The sequence below is a fragment of the Schistocerca nitens genome, chromosome 7 (genome assembly GCF_023898315.1).
Source record: "Schistocerca nitens isolate TAMUIC-IGC-003100 chromosome 7, iqSchNite1.1, whole genome shotgun sequence".
NCBI lineage: Eukaryota > Metazoa > Arthropoda > Insecta > Orthoptera > Acrididae > Schistocerca > Schistocerca nitens.
This window is the reverse complement of record NC_064620.1, coordinates 384,178,381-384,184,380: the sequence shown is the minus strand read 5'-3', so window position 1 is coordinate 384,184,380 and position 6,000 is coordinate 384,178,381. Positions and strand designations below refer to the sequence as shown.

Sequence of the window (6,000 nt, the reverse complement as noted above, 5' to 3'; positions counted from 1 at the left end):
GTTTGGTGTAATCATCTTTGAATACAACAAAATATGATACTGAGAATTGGATTTTTGAAAACCACTACAGGCATCCATATGGATCAGCCCTCACGGTTTAGAAACTCCCTTCCACGCTCAAATGGAAGCTGATGTGCTTTACAATAAATACAGCCTTCACAGAGCTCACAGCACAATCCCACATTTATGTTCAAGATCTTGGAGAGTAACATCTCGACATACCGCTTAGTGTGATATCCAAATCTTTCATGCTACAATTAGTAGTAAGTTTTCTCGACCAATTTAATATACTTCAGCAAGAATAGGAGGTGTAATGCTTCTAATCATTAATTTCAATAGTCCTCCATAATGATATTGATTGCCAACTACACTCCTGGAAATGGAAAAAAGAACACATTGACACCGGTGTGTCAGACCCACCATACTTGCTCCGGACACTGCGAGAGGGCTGTACAAGCAATGATCACACGCACGGCACAGCGGACACACCAGGAACCGCGGTGTTGGCCGTCGAATGGCGCTAGCTGCGCAGCATTTGTGCACCGCCGCCGTCAGTGTCAGCCAGTTTGCCGTGGCATACGGAGCTCCATCTCAGTCTTTAACACTGGTAGCATGCCGCGACAGCGTGGACGTGAACCGTATGTGCAGTTGACGGACTTTGAGCGAGGGCGTATAGTGGGCATGCGGGAGGCCGGGTGGACGTACCGCCGAATTGCTCAACACGTGGGGCGTGAGGTCTCCACAGTACATCGATGTTGTCGCCAGTGGTCGGCGGAAGGTGCACGTGCCCGTCGACCTGGGACCGGACCGCAGCGACGCACGGATGCACGCCAAGACCGTAGGATCCTACGCAGTGCCGTAGGGGACCGCACCGCCACTTCCCAGCAAATTAGGGACACTGTTGCTCCTGGGGTATCGGCGAGGACCATTCGCAACCGTCTCCATGAAGCTGGGCTACGGTCCCGCACACCGTTAGGCCGTCTTCCGCTCACGTCCCAACATCGTGCAGCCCGCCTCCAGTGGTGTCGCGACAGGCGTGAATGGAGGGACGAATGGAGACGTGTCGTCTTCAGCGATGAGAGTCGCTTCTGCCTTGGTGCCAATGATGGTCGTATGCGTGTTTGGCGCCGTGCAGGTGAGCGCCACAATCAGGACTGCATACGACCGAGGCACACAGGGCCAACACCCGGCATCATGGTGTGGGGAGCGATCTCCTACACTGGCCGTACACCACTGGTGATCGTCGAGGGGACACTGAATAGTGCACGGTACATCCAAACCGTCATCGAACCCATCGTTCTACCATTCCTAGACCGGCAAGGGAACGTGCTGTTCCAACAGGACAATGCACGTCCGCATGTATCCCGTGCCACCCAACATGCTCTAGAAGGTGTAAGTCAACTACCCTGGCCAGCAAGATCTCCGGATCTGTCCCCCATTGAGCATGTTTGGGACTGGATGAAGCGTCGTCTCACGCGGTCTGCACGTCCAGCACGAACGCTGGTCCTACTGAGGCGCCAGGTGGAAATGGCATGGCAAGCCGTTCCACAGGACTACATCCAGCATCTCTACGATCGTCTCCATGGGAGAATAGAAGCATGCATTGCTGCGAAAGGTGGATATACACTGTACTAGTGCCGACATTGTGCATGCTCTGTTGCCTGTGTCTATGTGCCTGTGGTTCTGTCAGTGTGATCATGTGATGTATCTGACCCCAGGAATGTGTCAATAAAGTTTCCCCTTCCTGGGACAATGAATTCACGGTGTTCTTATTTCAATTTCCAGGAGTGTATTTTTGTAAAGTAACCAATTTTAAAATAACATTTTTCTGTTGTGGATAAAAATGTACTTTTTGGATTTTTTTCTTCTGTCACTAAGACAGACAACAGATTCTTTTTAACTTTTGGTACATATCATACATTACTCAAAGTGATTTTGTGCCACTTTCAATTCACTACTGCTCCATTTCTATGGTGCCCCTGCCAGCAGCCTCAGCAGCTGATGTTAATGTATGTAACTGTATGTACTGTAGAAAATGGTTCAAATGTCTTGAAAAAGTTGTCAATATTGGTGATATGACTTTTTGCACCATTAGCTACAGACAGCTACCAGTATCACACTCAGATGACATAACGGTAGATGTCTCAGCAAAGAGAACCATGTGCATATCTGGAGTTTCAGCAACTTCTGACACATCACTTTTCTGATGCTTTTGTCACTGAACATCCGTAATCTACTTTTGGCATTTTTTGATCATGTGATTTGGCGTCTTACAATAATGGCAAACAATTTTCTTTTTCAACTGTGGTTGTTTAGAGACTTGTTTCAATGAGTAACTTACAAGTGTCTCTTGAGATATAGAATCTCCTCCTGTACTCAAGAAAGCTTTCTTGTATGGACAAAGTCGAGTTGTCAGACTGTTAACAGTCCCATCATTTTTTGGTATAAGCATTCAGTTTGATTGAATGAGAAGTACTCATCTGATAGAAAACATAAAATTTTACAAAATAAAAGTTAAGTGGGCAATTCTGGATTATTTTATCTTTGGCCATTTCTTGTTTCAAATCATCGCACACATTTTTCAGTTTTGATATATGAGTTGCTATATCATCATTGGAGTGTTTCACAATTGCAAAAAAATCATATTAAAAGCTCATAAACTTTATCCTCAGAAGCACTCTCAAATACTATATGCAGTTCAGCCTCCACTCCTCCAGCTGTATTGAGACACATGGTTTTCTGCAATATTTTCTCTGTTATATTCGTAGTCAATACAATTAAAGCATTTTTGTCAGCCTTAAGATAATTATTTAATGCTTTCTTACATATCTCTATTTCCTGAACAGAAGAATCTTCTGCAGAGTGTACAGGTTTAACTAACCTACCTTCAATAATGTCAAGCACTTCAGGAATACAATGTAGACAGGCATTTGGTTTGTATTTCCATTGATGCCAGTTTGATTGCCTTTCCAACCAATGTTTATCACTCTTGTCGTATCCATAGTCGAAATTCACAAGCTGACTCCAAAAGTTACTCTGACATATTAAAGTCATAATATGCTAATTTCAAAATTTTCTCTTCATTTGTGTACGAAACTTACAACTTGTGTTTCTTCAATTCACTTTAAATTACACAGTAGCACATCTGGGCCCATGACCTTCTTGATTATTTAGGAATAGTACAAGTTTTCTACATTTAAAGATATTGGTTTATTAAACGTCTGCTCATTAGCGCTTGACAACATAACACTTTTGTTGCGGCAATAAGCATAATCCAGTCAGCTGCAGGTACGATAGAAATATTTAAATGTCATTCAATTTATTAAATAAGATGGTTCATAACCTGAAATTTTAACATGTTGTATCAGAATTGAAAAATCAACAACGATAGAGTTTACGAATGATCAAAGCAAACTTCATAACATGTGTTCTTGATTAGTTTTCTGTGGTAAAGTGCTGAGAAGTGAAACAGCATTTCAAAACATCGACATTTATTTGCCAGCGAAAACATATAAATACAAACACATCAAACTCTATTAATAGAGTAACAAATAGAGCTTGTTTACCTTTACCATCATGTTTACTTTTCCTCGTATGATTTAAAATATTTCTCCTTCATTAGAGCTGACTTTTTCGCTTAATATATTGTGTTATGAAAATTGTGTCACCAGCTTATGTTCTTATTAATATACAGCATAGGTGTCAGTTCTGTTATTGCAAAACCTAAATAATTTTTCACTTCCAAGTATTTGACCTCGTTTGTGGAAGACCGCTCAAAGAAAAACTGTCCAAGTCATCATAGAACATTTGCAATTTGATATGAACACAAAACGACACAAATCCACTATTCTAACATGAGTGAGCGCGGCAAATATAAGTTAAGTTTCAATGTTAGCAGATACCGTCAACACTTTCTTCCCCAGAAACTTTACCGAGACGAGACGCCCTGTACGAATGTCGTCATTTAATATGTATTGTTGAATGTTTTGACGTGACGTGAAGTGAAGGCCAGAGTGAAATGACCTTTATTCAAGGAGCGGTTCTCAATACCAATTAAATTGGTGGCCTTTACTTAATAGTATTAAGAGAACAACAGTTAAATATGACGTGATAGGATGCTGTTGTACTACATTGTGGGGCAAAAAAAAAAGTTGTCGCAATGAAATGCTGGTCTTCTGCTAGACGGTGATATTTTTATTAAGTCTCTGGATATGATGACATCAAGGATAATATTTAAGCTAAAGTCGATCGGGATATCGTATCGATATTTTGGAAGATTAGAATTTAGATGAGTGAAATATCTTACCTCGGCGTCGTATGATGGCGGAATGCGCGAGTTTCTGTGACAACAGTTCACAAATATTGTTTATTGAACTGTGTTCATATAGGAATTTGTGTACGTAGAGAAGTTCGCGCGGAAGTGGGCAAGTTGTTGATACCGTTTCACACCATTTAAAAGATCTTTGGATGTAGTTACTGTAGAAAGAGTATTTTCTGCAAACTAACGAGCATCACCAAACCTAGGTATGTGTAGTATATCTTTTAAGTACATTTGCGCGTTCGTCAGTATAAACATTTTGTTGAAGTGTGTTTGTTTTTGAGTTAAATAGGACCTTCGTGTAATAAATACATCTTTGTGTTTATCGGTGGCAACCGTAATATTAAATTGTCACAAACCTCATGAATATAATGAAGTATACCTTTTGGCTGTTTGTTTGTTTTTACCATTACCCAAGTTATTATGAACAGCAACTGATAAGTGTCGCGTAACGTTTATATATGTATCCTGAAGTATTTGTTCTAATCTTAGCAATCCAGGCGCAGATCTACATTTATAACTCGATATAAAAAGTATGTGTTGTAGTATCCATTATTGCAGCTGCCTGAGTTAACTTAATGCCGAAATGTTATCTGTGTGTGGGCGTAATGGAAAGAATATTATGAGGTTGTATTCGTCAGATTGATGTTACAGATGTGTACTCATCAGGAATTCGTGCATTTTTGTCGAAATTAAAGGTTGTATTTGCCTCTGGCGATAATCGATTTAGTTATTCAAATGTGAAATAGTTAACGTACATAGGCTAATGAAAAATGATTTTCAGTTGATTTCTGGTTGAAGCGTCTTTGTTGTGATGGTAGTAAAACAGCTGAGCGAAGTGGCACAGATGTTATCGCACTGTACTGTTGTTAGAAATAAGTTAGTATGAAAAGGCGAACGACCGAATTCTTTCTCACTCTTAAGTAGTCATAACTTACTCTCCATCTCTAGTAACTGTAGGCCTATCGTTGATAGGACATTGATCCTTTCTTTCTTTTCCAATAGTACGATCATGTCAGTTGAACATACTGATTGGGACTAGTTTTTCAGTTGTATGCTTAGCCATGTCGTAGTGAGTGTAACACAATTCCTGGTTTGTAAAAAAGTAGGCCTACAGTTCATTATTTTTGTGAGCACTCATCCCAACTTTCTCAGAAGACTCATGTTTAAGAATTCGATATGTAGTGTTAGGTACACTGAACTGTGTAAGGGTCGTGCTGCTTCAATTTGTCAAAGTTAGAAAACATCCTAACCCTTCCATGTCAGATTATATTCACATTTGTGGTGTTTAGCAGTCTGTACATTTTGTAGGTACTGTCATAACTCATGTCACTCAGTATACATTACTTTGCCTTCAGGAGCCCATGAAGTCAAGGCAGTCAAAATTTTGCTGTGGAGCTGTATGATGGGGTACACTCAGTATAAGATGTGGGGGAGGGAAGTGATAGTTCATATTAATTTCACATTGTGATAGTTCATATTAATTTCACATTGAATGCTAAAAAGGTGTAAGATATCGTGATAGTACACTTACAATGAATAAACGACTGTTACATGTCCCAGTTATCTCCAGACTGATATTGAATTGATTGCACCTCCCTGTCTCAGAATTGGGGGGGGGGGGATGTGACTTTGGTGTATCAAGAGTTTTTTTGTTCATTTTATGTATGTATTTAAAACTC

The 6,000-nt window shown here is 40.4% G+C and overlaps 1 protein-coding gene across 3 annotated transcripts in view; it reads left to right on the top strand.

Moving 5' to 3' along the window:
* The first annotated feature begins 4,306 nt into the window (after nt 1-4,306).
* Nucleotides 4,307-6,000, top strand: part of LOC126194952 (host cell factor 1-like) — a 115,926-nt gene continuing 114,232 nt past the window's right edge. For all 3 annotated transcript variants that reach the window (XM_049933340.1, XM_049933339.1, XM_049933338.1), the window contains exon 1: nt 4,307-4,524. The gene's annotated coding sequence lies outside the window, so the exon portion shown is untranslated. The remainder of the gene's footprint in view (nt 4,525-6,000) is intronic.